Here is a 13,165-nt window from a genome sequence, read left to right on the forward strand (position 1 = left end):
GTGCTGAGATTAAAGGCATGCACCACCACCACCTGTCTGTTTCTCTTTCAGACTTGTTCAATTCCGTGTGGCCCAGGGTGGCCTCCTACTCCTGATCTTTCTCTTCCTCCCAAGTGCTGGAATTAAAGCTGTGTGCCACCACTGCAAGATCTTTTTTTGCATTACTAGAGGCAAGCTGTGCCTCTCATCTCCTGGCAAGCTTTATTTGTCAGAACAAAAACAAAATATCATATAACAGGGGTTACTCTATGATTTGGGTAGAAATCTCACTACTCCATCCCTGAAGCCAACATGGAGATATTTTATTCCATGACATTAGGGATGTGGCTTGAAATCTGTTTTTAACAAGGAAACCTGGTTTCTCCTGAAACTAGTTTGACAGTTGATGATGATTCTGTCCCCAATGTGAAAGATCATCATAGCTTGAAACTGTACTATAACCCTGTGTTAGTTAAGAATTCAGTAAAAATGTAAAAGCCAATAAAAGTACAGAATTTATTTAAGACATACAGGTATAGTCACAGGATAATTTTCAAAGGAAATGTATGTGTGTGTGTGTGTGTGTGTGTGTGTGTGTGTGTGTGTGTGTGTTAAGCACCAATTTTCCTAAAATTCAGATCTCAGAACTATATGGGTAATAGGAAGAACAGCCCTGAGATCTCTCTGGCACCTTCCATGAGAAGGAAAATCAGGGAATCATTTTTCCTGTTCTTCTCAGAGAAAAAGAACGTCAGGAAGCACAGAATTGAGATTCAGACCCTGTGTTGTGTTTAGAGCCCTAAGCTATAACCCATATCCTGTCTCCTCCTCGGGGGAGCTGACAATAGCAACAGACTTCAATTTTAAAAAAAAATAGATTAAAAATTTAAATAATGTTTCTATGGAACACAAAAACTTACAAAGTCAAAAAGTTGTGTGAGGTTCAGGGACCATCATAGAAAAGGGTAGAAACACCATAAGATCCAAGGTTGAGGGAGAAACAGAACACAACAGAGTCTACGGACATCTCATTACTCCTTCTTTGATGAACTCACAGCAGCTATGGCTGTCTGGATAGGACCTGCACAAAATTAAGCCAATCAACACTGAAGCATGGAGAGGGAAGAGCTCATCAGCATGCACAACTAGCTGATGAGCTATTATTGATAGTTGATGGCTTCTAAGGGCAAGAGAGGCATTTTCTCTAAGAGTGTTATCTCTAATGATTTGAAAATGCTCCCTCCAGTGGATGTTCCTACATCCATGAATATATCGTCCACCCACATTGAAGTCAGTGTACAATGTATATTTATATGTGGAGAAGAAGTGGGAGGGTGGTGAGGGATAAGTAGTAAATTTAGTAGGATTTAGAAAAAGAGTAGGCTGGATGAGAATAATTGGAAGCATAAATGAAATTCTCAATTATAAAAATATTCCATTTTGAAAAATTCTGTAGTTGAACCACAGTCAATAGCATAGTAATCATTTAAAAAACATCTATATAGCTCAATAATCATTAAATTTAAAGAACTGATTAAATATATTCCAAACTATATTTTATGACTAATCAAGAGTTAATGAATCACTGTCAGATAATTAATATAAAGTGAACCATAATTAACAATATTTATTTTAATTTTGACAATTGTGTGGGAAGTTGGTTCTTAACTCTCTGGAAAAACTTCACTGAGAATAAAGTGAACGAATATAGGAAAAATAGAACATTCAATTATGTGTGTATTCTGAAGTGAAAAAGTCATGAAGAGAGGTCAGAGGCAAGAAAGCTTGCCAGGACTCTTCACTTCAATTTTCTATGTAAATCTCAAGGCTGTCTGCATCTGTAAAACACTTTGAAAAAGGTAGAGGAACCACCAGAAGCAGCTGAAAGAGCCCAGCCTCACACTTCTGCTTCCCTGGGGGTTTTTGCTATGATCTGTATCACTGTGGGAGGCCTGTTATAGCTTTGTTGACAGTAATAAGTTGCAACATCTTCAGGCTCCACTTTGTTGATGCTGAGGGTGAAATCTGTCCCTGACCCACTGCCACTGAACCTGGAGGGGATCCCAGAGACTGACTGGGAAGCATACTTGATGAGAAGCCTTGGAGCCTCATTTGGTTTTTGCTGATACCAGTGTAAGTTTGTGCTAATACCCTGGCTGGCCTTGCAGGCCATGGTGACTCTTTCTCCTGGAGTCACAGACAGGGTGGCTGGAGACTGAGTCAGCACAATGTCACCTCTGGAGGCTGAAAACATAGGAGAAATATTAGTAGATCACATCATTGCATATGAAAGTAACTTCTAAACTACTTTCAAAAAGATTATTTTATTGTATCAATAGGATCAAACAGAAAGACAAATTCCATGTGAGGCTGTGCTTCCTAATGATGTAAAAAATTCTGTATTTAATTAACATCTCCACTTTTTGCCCTGTCTAAAATCTCATACCTGAAACCCAGAAGAACAGAAGCCCAAGGAGTTGAGATGCGGACACCATCTTCCAGCTTTTTCTGTGTTTATCTGTGTCATGACACAGCCCAAGAAAGACCTTTTATAGTATTCTAAGAGGCAAGAACATAGAAAGAAGAAGCACTTATGCAAATGATACTGACTTCATATTTGTTCCAATAAAGAACTGCTCAGGAGAGCAGGCTCTTGTGCTTTGGGGAGTCTATCTTCCCCTTCTGGTTACCTGATGAGATGCTGAGATTCGAAACAGACTTGTGAATGGATCTCACATACATGGATGCAAAATTAGCACAGTCTAAGAAAGTGTCTGAGATATAGTCAGTAGTTTGAAATTAAGAGTATCTCTTAACCATCCGCTTGGTTCAAGATTATGTTGTTTTCCTTGATGTTTCTTCCAATATGGGCTGAATCCCATTTCACTGTTGAAACAGTCCATGAAGCACCACAACATATAATTCTAAAGAAATGCCCTATTAATGAGATATCATGGACTAGAAAATAGAAAGTCTGGATGTTTTAGGAAGATATACGTCTTCCGATGTGGAATGGAAGCCTTTTTAAAGTTCACAATCTGACACAATTTCAAAGGTTGGGATATCAAATTATTTGTTTAGTACTCTTCAGATAAACTCTGAATATTGTTTTTTGTGTGTATTACCACCAAGAGTGATACAGGGTTATGGGGAAACATTTATGGAATGTTCAAACAAATATCTTACCTAGTACATAATTTTTCATGGTACTTAAAGGCAACAACTCAGATGCAGTTCAAATCAGGAGAGAAAATTTCATCTGGTCCATTTGAAGAAATATTATTTCACTTGGGCTATGTAACCAAGCCATAACATATTTTTTTTATCTACAAACAATGACTAAACCTTTTGAAAGTCCTCAATATCTACCAAATAGACTATCAAAATTCTAGAGTATTGAAAGCCGGAGGAAAGGGAAGCCCTGATTCACTGTTGTGGGAGTGCAATAACTATTGAACGCAATGTGCAATTTCCTCAGACAGCTACAAATACCACATGACCTAGGTATTCCTTTCCTGTGGGTGTACTTAAAGGACTGTATAGCTTCTGACAGATCTAAATGCACATCCATACACTTTGCTGGGCTATTCACAATAGCTAGAAAATAGAATCAACTTAGATGTTCATGACAAGATAAATGGATAAATGGAATGGTGTATATTGTGCAATCTATTTTCATTCAGATATAAAGAATATGAAATTATGAAACTTTTGAGAAAAATGGATGGAACTGGAAAAATTATATTGACTGAATCAGTCCAGTCCCAGAATGCTAAGTGACACATTACTCACTAATATGTAAATCATACCATAAATTTTTACATTTCTCTGTGTAACTTTGACTACATCTACATGTAAGGAGCTTAGAAAGGATCCCCAGATAAGGGTGGTCTTTGGGAGGGCACATTGTACCACACATCAATAGGAAATTATAATTGGGTGATACACAGAGAAGAAATGTTTACTTCTGGTTGGTGTGAGAGGTTGGGAAAGAGGTGTGTTAAATACATTGTAGGAGTAGGACATTTGGGGTGCACTGAGGGGGAAGGCTGGGGGCCATCAGGAGGAAGGAAGAGAGTGGGATCTGTGGTTGGTATGTGAAATGAATAAAACAATTCTTTAAATTTTTTTGTATAAATTTTTTTCTTTCCTGTCACATACAAACCCCTGTTCCCCTTCCCTACCCCTCTTCTGCTCTCCCCCACCTCCTCCCACTCCATTGACATCCCCTCTTCATAGATGGGTAAGGCTTCCCTTGGGTGGTCAACATGGTGGCATACCAAGTTGGAGCCGGACCTAGCCCATTCCCCTTGCATTAAGGCTGAGTAAGGTTTAGCACCATAGGGAATTGGCTCTAAAAAGCCATTTCATATACCTGGGATAAGTCCTGGTCCCATTGACAGGGCACCCACAAGTACCTCAAGCCACACAAATTTCACTCACATTCAGAGAGCCTTGTTTGGTCACATTCAGGCTCCCCAGCTGTCAGTTCAGAGTCCATGACCTCCTACTATCTTGGGTCAGCTATCTCTGTGGTTTATACCATCATGATCCTGACTCCCCTTGGTCCTATAATCCTTCCCCTCTCTCTTCAGCTAAACTCCAGGATCTTGCCCAAGTGCTTGGCTGTGGGTCTCTGCATCTGCTTCTATCAGTCACTGGATGCAGGTTCTATGATAACAATTAGGGTAGACATCAAAATGAACAATAAATAGATTGAGAAAGAATAAAAATATTCTTAATAAAAATAAAAAAAGATTATTTTACTATCCTGAAAAGAAAATAAATAAGACTAGTAAATCATACTTGATGAACATATTTAGGACAATGAGTTATTTGTTATCATGGAATATCTGATGACTAGCCTTATGCAGGCATTGGAAAAAAGGAACAGATGTGTGTAATCATCACACTTTTCATTAACTCTCAGTACACAAGATTGTATTGTGAAACAACTTAAATAGAATATCAGCGTTTAAGCTGACACCAAAAAGCATCAAAATACAATCATACATAGATAAACTAAAGTATCACAGACATTGCCTCATTTCATTCTATTTTCTTTTTTTCCTTTATTGAAAATAGATTTTTCCCCACATAATATATCCTGACTATGGTTCCCCCTCATCTATTCCTCCTAGCCCTTCCCTACCTGACCTCCCATCTGAATCCAGCCCCTGTCAGTCTCTTAAGAGAAAAAAGAACAGGCTTCTTTCTATAATAATACAATATAGTATATTAAGATAAAAAACAATTAACACTCCAGAATTGGACAAAAGAAATAGAAGGGAAAGTGCTGCTGTAGGGCCATCTTTCATTGGTTCAGGAACTGAAGAGATGGTGGGAGTCAGGATTGATCACACAACTGACTTTTTATCTGAGGGAGTAAAACTTAATTCTCTGGAGTCAGAGAAAAGGGGAGAAGCACACACCCACACACATCTTCAACATGTCAAGGTCTCTTATTTTTCCCTTCACTCTTTCCTGTTGTTTCCTCTCTATCTTTTTCCTTATGTCTTCCTTCTGACTCCTCCCTTTTTCCTTCCTCCAACCCCCTACAGCTTATATATCCCAGCAAAATGTTTCAGACAACATAAAAATTACAATGAGTTTACATTATTTTTTCAAGTGAATAATTACAATGAATATAAGTAAAAACAGAGTGTTTCGCAATACCAAAATACATAGTTAAACATTTTACATATTACAGGTAATAAATGAATTATTTCCTAGGACACACATACATTCATGTCTAAGCAACTTGTTATAGATTAACAAAGTGTGAGAAAATAAGGTATTTTTCTCAACAGTTCTTTAACTGTCAGGATTCATTTTTGCTGTTACAAGGAAAGGATCAATCAGTTTATTATTTATCTCAAAAGGTATTCTTATGAAATATTAAAAGACTCACAAATCTAAACTGTTTTTGGAGATGAAAGTCTCTCTTTGATTTACACGTCAGTTCCTCATTGACAGAAGTCAAGGTGGGAACTCAAGCAGGGCAGTGACTTGGAAGCATGAACTGAAGGAGAGGCCATGAAGGAATGCTACTTACTGGCTTACGCCCCATAGCTTTGCTCTGTGTACTTTCTTGAATAACCCAAGACTGGTGGCCAGAGGTGGCCCCACAATGGTCTGGGTACTCCTAGATCAATCACTAAGCAAAAAAAAATGTGCCCACAGACTTTATTGTAGGCCAGTACACTTCTTTAGACTCAGTCTTCTCCCTCTGCTGCTGTGATATATTCAGAGTGTAGTGAGAAGTTCCCCTTCCTACATTCCATCTTAAAAATGGTTTCTTTGCATTGCTTTTTAGTTGTTGGGTTCTTTTTTATTTTTTTATTTTTTGTTCATTCCTGAAAGTTCATGATTCTCCTTCCATCACACACTTTAAGGACTATCTGCTTTCTCTCTGCAGCTTTTAGATGCCAGTGATGTTTGAGTGGCAGGACTCTACTGTTCTCTGTCTATTTTGTCTTTTATTTAACTGAGCAAAGTTGGGCCATTTTCATGTTCATAGGATACCTGCTCTTCTATATTTGTGGAATATGTCTTCTCTCAAAGACATGTTCAGCTTATAATATATTTCTAATTAAAAACACAATAAATTGTTTTCTATGTCTACTTCCATTGCATACATTTTACTAGGACAAAATTATATTAGTCTTCATAACTGCTAGGTCCTCAATTCTTAGTAAGGTGGACCCATGTAAATTCAAGTGCTCAGCTGATGTTTATTTATATGCTGCATGAATAATTTATCAAGAATAAACCAGGAACTTAATTATATTTTGTCATTTGACCAATGAAGTAGTAGTGTGAGACCTTAAGGCACAAAGTGGATTCTAACATCATTGAGATAAGTTTTTTGTGTGAAGGGTAAAAATAAGACAATGGCACACTAATTTGTGCATTGCTTGGGTGATACAAGAGGTTGTTTAGAAATATAACATTGGTGTGTGCTGTGGATATTGCTCTGTATGCTGTGACTGTGTTGCTCTGATTGGTTAATAAATAAAATGCTGATTGGTCAGAGCCAGGCAGAATGTATAGGTGGAACAAGCAGAGAAGAGAATTCTGGGAACAGGAATGCTAAGTCAGGAGTCACCAGCAAACACAGAGGAAGAAAGATGTAAAAGTACTGGACACCACAAGCCACATAGCAACTTACAGATTAATAAAAATGGGTTAATTTAAGATATAAGAACTAGATAGCAAGAAGTCAGTCATGACCATACAGTTTATAAGTAATAAAAGTCTCTGGGTGTTTACTTGTGTCTGATTGGCTGCAGGAGCCGGGTGGGCACAGGAAAACTTCAGCTACAAATGGCACCCAATTGCTCAGGTTTCCACCTGAAACCTGGGAATACTTAATAAGCAATTCTAAACACAGCCCAAAACAGGTACCTGCTTCATGTCTCATGTAGGTGGCGAGATGCTGCAACATGTGGGCTTGAGCTACTCTGTGACGGGTTTGTGGTATGTGGACTGAAGCTACACCAGGGCATATTCCCACAAAGTTACACAGAAGTTTCTTCAAGCCACACAACTTGTTGCATGGTGGATATAGTTTTTGCTACTTAAAAAAAAAAAAAGATAGGTTTCTGGGCTACACACTGCTTTGATAGAAGCATAGATCCACTGCTTCCCAGAGTCAGTGGTGAGCATGGTTCCCCCATAGATGGCAGTAAACATAGTTCCACCATGTTGAGAAGCTGAGGTGGGCAGAAAATGCTACAGTTTAAAGCAATAGATTCATAATAAGACAGATTCTGATAGGATAAACCTCTAAACAGTTTACAATGTGTGTAAAAATGTACATAGGCTTGGAAGAGAGAAAAAAGTAATATATGCAGTTATATAAAGAAATGGGTATCTGACAGTGGTGGTGCATACCTTTAATCCCAGCACTCAGGAGGCAGAGCCAGGCGGATGTCTGTGAGTTAAAGGCCAGCCTGGTCTACAGAGTGAGATGCAGGAAGGTACCAAAACTACACAGAGAAACCCTGTCTCCAAAAAAAAAAACAAAAACAAAACAAAACAAACAAAAAAAGATTAAAAAAAAGAAATAGATACTTTTAAAAAATAAAGTCTTTAAAGAGAAAGTAAAAGTAACATAAAAATAAGCAGCATAAAGATGGATAATATACAGAGAATCTGGATTGTGTTGTCTTTAATATTTTCAACTGCAGAAAGACATTTGATTGTAAAGGCTGCTCAGTAAAACCAATATGTATATTTTAAAGGTACTTTGACTTCAAAATTTGAATCTAAGGATAAGGAGGCTCTGCTTTTGTTTCCACAGAAAGCAAGAGGCTATGGAGTTGTTCCAGATTAAGATACATAAGGTTTGACCAGCCAACACCCTCTGAAAGGTCTCTGAAGACACTATGGCCCAGATGATTCAACATACAGAATGATTTCAACACAACCAGCTCAGACATTGCAGCCTCGCAGACTACTACAGTCAGGACTTGACTATGATTTTTAATTTTCTCAGGTACCCCATAAAAATACAGTGCCCTCATCCAGCAGGAAGTAGTAATAGAAGCCATGCCCAAATTCCCAAAATATTGTTTATTAATGTGTATTTTATTTAAAACAGGTTGATTATAAGAAAAAGGGATAGTATAGACATGATAGGATGAAAGAATAGATTAATGAACATACTTTTAAAGAGCAATAACTTGTTTAGAATGTTTTACATTGCTATGCATTTTAGCTTATTGATATAAGTATAACCTTAATTTTGTTATATATATATATATATATGTATATCTATATATATATATATATATACACTCTAATTTGAGGTATTATGTTTATGTAACTCATTTAGATTGTAATGGATAATTAAAAATACAGATTAATAATTAGTCTTCTATGATGGTCAAACTTATAGTCATGTTGTTTTCTAGATATACATAGATATAATTCAATTAGGTAGGTAATCTTCAAATACTTCAAAGACCTACAGAATATCGCATTTAAAATGTTTTAAAAACTTAGACTTTCTGGACAATGAGACATGTCTGCTCCTGGCAGCACCGATTTACTTCATAGAGGAGGATGGGCATTGAAGACACTCTATATGGAGCTTATCTTCTTCTTGGCCAAAATAGCCATTTGGGCAAATAACTGTTCTTGTGTGGACTGCTTGACAAAATGTTGCATCTACTGGATATGCAGGATCCATGAAAAGGTGACCACTGAACTTTGCAAGACAAAATGGTCCTTCAGGTTCCTGCTTTGCAAAGAAACTGCTAGACATTCTACAGAACACAGAGAAAAGTGACTGATAGGCTCTAGGCCTGTAGGCTGAAGACAGATGTCCCAACTTTATAGAGGAATTCTGGATGATTGCCCAGGCAACCAGCTGCCTCTGTCATTCTAGATTTTTAAAAGTTGCTTATAATACACTTCTTGTTTAGCTAGGTAATATTATATTCTTCTGGGGTCTCTGATGTAGTTGAAGAATAGATAATTATAATTTCCTTAGTTACGATAAAATATAAGTTAGATATCAAATCTTAGACTGACAAATATAGGCTAGATAAGATATCTTCTTTAATTTTGCCAAATACAAATAGACTAGATATTATAACTGTAATTCTTGCTTGATAATTGTTTTTTTATATGTAATTTTACTATGTTAAAGTTACAACAATACTTTTTTTAAAAAAAAAAGAAAGGGGGAAGTGCTGTGAATATTGCTCTGTATGCTGTGAATGTGTTGCTCTATTTGGTTAAAAAATAAAATGCTAATTGGCCAGTAGCCAGGCAGGAAGTATAGGCTGGACAAGCAGAGAAGAGAATTCTGGGAACAGGAAGGCTGAATCAGGGAGTCCCGAGACAGACATAGAGCAAAAAGTTGTAAAGATATCAGTAGGCCATGAGCCATGTGGAAAGGTATAGATTTATAGAAATTCATTAATTTAAGATGTAAGATCTAGTTAGCAAGAAGCCTGAGCCATTAGGCCATACAGTTTTAATTAATATAAGCATCTGGGTGTTCGTTTGGGTCTGAGTAACAGCAGGCTGGACAGCACTGGATTAAATTCTAGCTACAGGTGTCCATGCCTTCCCTAGAAGTGATAGGAGTGGGTGGTCTCCACATTCCAGATCATGAGTGTAAAAAATTCTTGGAAAACTGTTACTGAGATGTGTGGAACCTTGTTCCATAGATTTCCTTTGATGATGCATAATAAACATTGGCCTCCAAATTGGATAATACAAATGGCCCAACAAATGAGGTAACCAGTCCACCTAAATGCGTTTCTGAGAAGTCACTTACAGTTATGGAAGAGTTGCTTTCCTCCCATTCAAAGACTTGGCACAATGTTCATGCTAAGCTCCTCTTTTGCCTAGTTTTAGCTCTATAAGAAAATTAAAGCAAAGCTGTGCTTATGCTACCACCTAATGTCAAAGCAGCAAAAGAGCTTGAAGGTTGACAAAACAGACCCTAGGAAGGCATATATTCATGTGGACTCAGTCCCTTTTCACACGAGGGGTGCTGCTGACCCTAGCACTCTGGGAAAAATGGCTTTATCTGGTACAGTCTGGCATGCACAACAATTCAATGTTGGCCTGGCACATAATGACGTTTTGAGTTATGATCTTTTTTAAATTTTTTTTTAATTTTTTTTATTTTATTTTACAATACCATTCAGTTCTACATAACAGCCACAGATTCCCTTCTCCCCCTTCCTGCCCCACTCCCCTTCCCCCCAGTCCACCTCCCATTGCCAGCTCCTCCAGGGCAAAGTCTCCCCTGAGGACTGAGATCAACCTGAAAGACTCAGTCCAGGCAGGTCCAGTCCCATCCTACCAGATTGAGCCAAGCGTCCCTGCATAAGTCCCAGGTTTCAAACAGTTAACTCATGCAATGAGCCCAGGACCTGGTACCACTGCCTAGATGCCTCCCAAACAGATCAAGCCAATCAACTGTCTCACCTATTCAGAGTGCGTGATCCAGTTGGGTGCCCCTCAGTCTTTGGTTCATAGTTCATGTGTTTCCATTCGTTTGGCTATTTGTCCCTGTGCTGTATCCAAACTTGGTTTCAACAATTCTTGCTCATATAAACCCTCCTCTTTCTCACTAATTAGACTCCCAGCACTCCATCCAGGGACTAGCCATGGATGTCTGTATCCAGATTCCTCAGTCCTTGGATGGGGTTTCTGGCACAACTATTAGGGTGTTTGGCCATCCCATCTCCAGAGTAGGTCAGTCCCAGCTGCCTCTTGACCATTGCCAGCAGTCTTTTGTGGGGGTATCTTTGTGGATTTCTGTGGGCCTCTTTAGCACTTTGTTTTTTCCTTTTCTCATGTGGTCTTTATTTTCTATGGTCTCCTATTCCTGGTTCTCCCTCTCTTTTCTTGATCCAGCTGAGATCTCCTGCTCTCTTTCCCACAACCCTCGCCTTTAATTGCTCCCACCCATGTCCAGACTGTTCATGTAGATCTCATCCATTTCTCCATCATTGGGTGATCTCCATGTCCTTCTTGGGGTCCGGTTTTCCAGGTAGCCTCATTGGTGATATGAGTAGCAGTCCAGTCATCCTTGTTCCACATCTAGTATCCTCCTATGACTGAGTACATACCATATTTGTCTTTCTGAGTCTGGGTTACCTCACTCAAGATGATTTTTTCTAGATCCATCCATTTGCCTGCAATCCTCATGATGTCATTGTTTCTCTCTGCTGAGTAGTATTCCATTGTGTATATGTGCCACAATTTATTTATCCATTCTGCAGTTGAAGGGCATCTAGGTTGTTTCCAGGTTTTGGCTATTACAAACAATGCTGATATGAACATAGCTGAGCAAGTGCTCTTGTGGTATGATTGAGCATTTCTTGGGTATATGCCCAAGAGTGGTACAGCTGGATCTTGGGGGAGATTGATTCCCAATTTTCTAAGAAAGCGCCATATTGATTTCCAAAGTGGTTGTACAAGCTTGCATTCACACAAGCAGGGGAGGAGAGTTCCCCTAGTTCCACATCCTCTCCAGCATAATGTGTCTTCAGTGTTTTTGATCTTAGCCATTCTGACAGGCATAAGGTGGTATCTCAGAGTTGTTTTGTTTTGTATTTCCTGGATGATTAGGGATGTTCAGCAATCCTTAAATGTCTTTCAGTCATTTGAGTTTCCTCTGTTGAGAATTCTCTGTTTAGTTCTATAGCCCGTTTCTTAATTGGACTGTTGGTTGTTTGGATGTCTAATTTCTTGAGTTCCTTATATATTCTGGATATCAGTCCTCTGTCAGATGTGGGGTTGGTGAAGATCTTTTCCCATCTGTAGGCTGTCACTTTGCCTTGGTGACTGTATCCTTTGCTCTACAAAAGCTTCTCAGTTTCAAGAGGTCCCATTGATTGATTGTTTGTCTCAGGGTCTGTGCTACTGGTGTTATATTTAGGAAGTGATCTCCTATGCCAATGCGTTCAAGACTACTTCCTACTTTCTCTTCTAGCAGGTTCAGAGTAACTGTATTTATGTTGAGGTCATTGATCCACTTGGACTTAAGTTTTGTGCATGGTGACAGATATGGATCTATTTGCAGCCTTCTACACGTTGATATACAGTTATGCCAGCACCATTTGTTGAAGATGCTTTCTTTTTTCCATTGTACATTTTTGGCTTCATTGTCAAAAATGATATGTTCATAGGTGTGTGGGTTAATGTCTGGGTCTTCAATTTGATTCCATTGGTCTACATGATGGTTTTTATGCCAATACCAAGCTGTTTTTACTACTGTAGCCCTATAGCAGAGCTTGAATTCAGGGATTGTGATGCCTCCAGAGGTTGTTTTATTGTACAGGATTCTTTTGGCTATCCTGGGTTTTTGTTTTTCCATATGAAGTTGAGTATTATTCTTTCCAGGTCTGTGAAGAATTGTGTTGGTATTTTGATGGGGATTGCATTGAATCTGTAGATTGCTTTTGGTAAAATTGCCATTTTTACTATGTTGGTCCTGCCTATCCATGAGCATGGGAGATCTTTCCATTTTGTGACATCTTCTTCAATTTCTTTTTTCAGGGACTTAAAGTTCTTGTCATATAGGTCCTTCACTTGCTTGGTTAGTGTTACCCCAAGGTATTTTATGTCATTTGTGGCTATTGTAAAGGGTGATGTATCTCTGATTTCTTTCTCAGCTTCTTTGTCCATTGTATATAGGAGGGCTACTGATTTT

General features: G+C 38.4%; 1 pseudogene; it reads right to left on the reverse strand.

The window, feature by feature from the left end:
• Positions 1-1,876: 1,876 nt before the first annotated feature.
• Positions 1,877-4,480, reverse strand: LOC102910618 (immunoglobulin kappa variable 5-48 pseudogene; annotated as a pseudogene).
• Positions 4,481-13,165: the final 8,685 nt, after the last annotated feature.

The sequence above is a fragment of the Peromyscus maniculatus genome, chromosome 3 (assembly GCF_049852395.1).
Source record: "Peromyscus maniculatus bairdii isolate BWxNUB_F1_BW_parent chromosome 3, HU_Pman_BW_mat_3.1, whole genome shotgun sequence".
Classification (NCBI taxonomy): domain Eukaryota; kingdom Metazoa; phylum Chordata; class Mammalia; order Rodentia; family Cricetidae; genus Peromyscus; species Peromyscus maniculatus.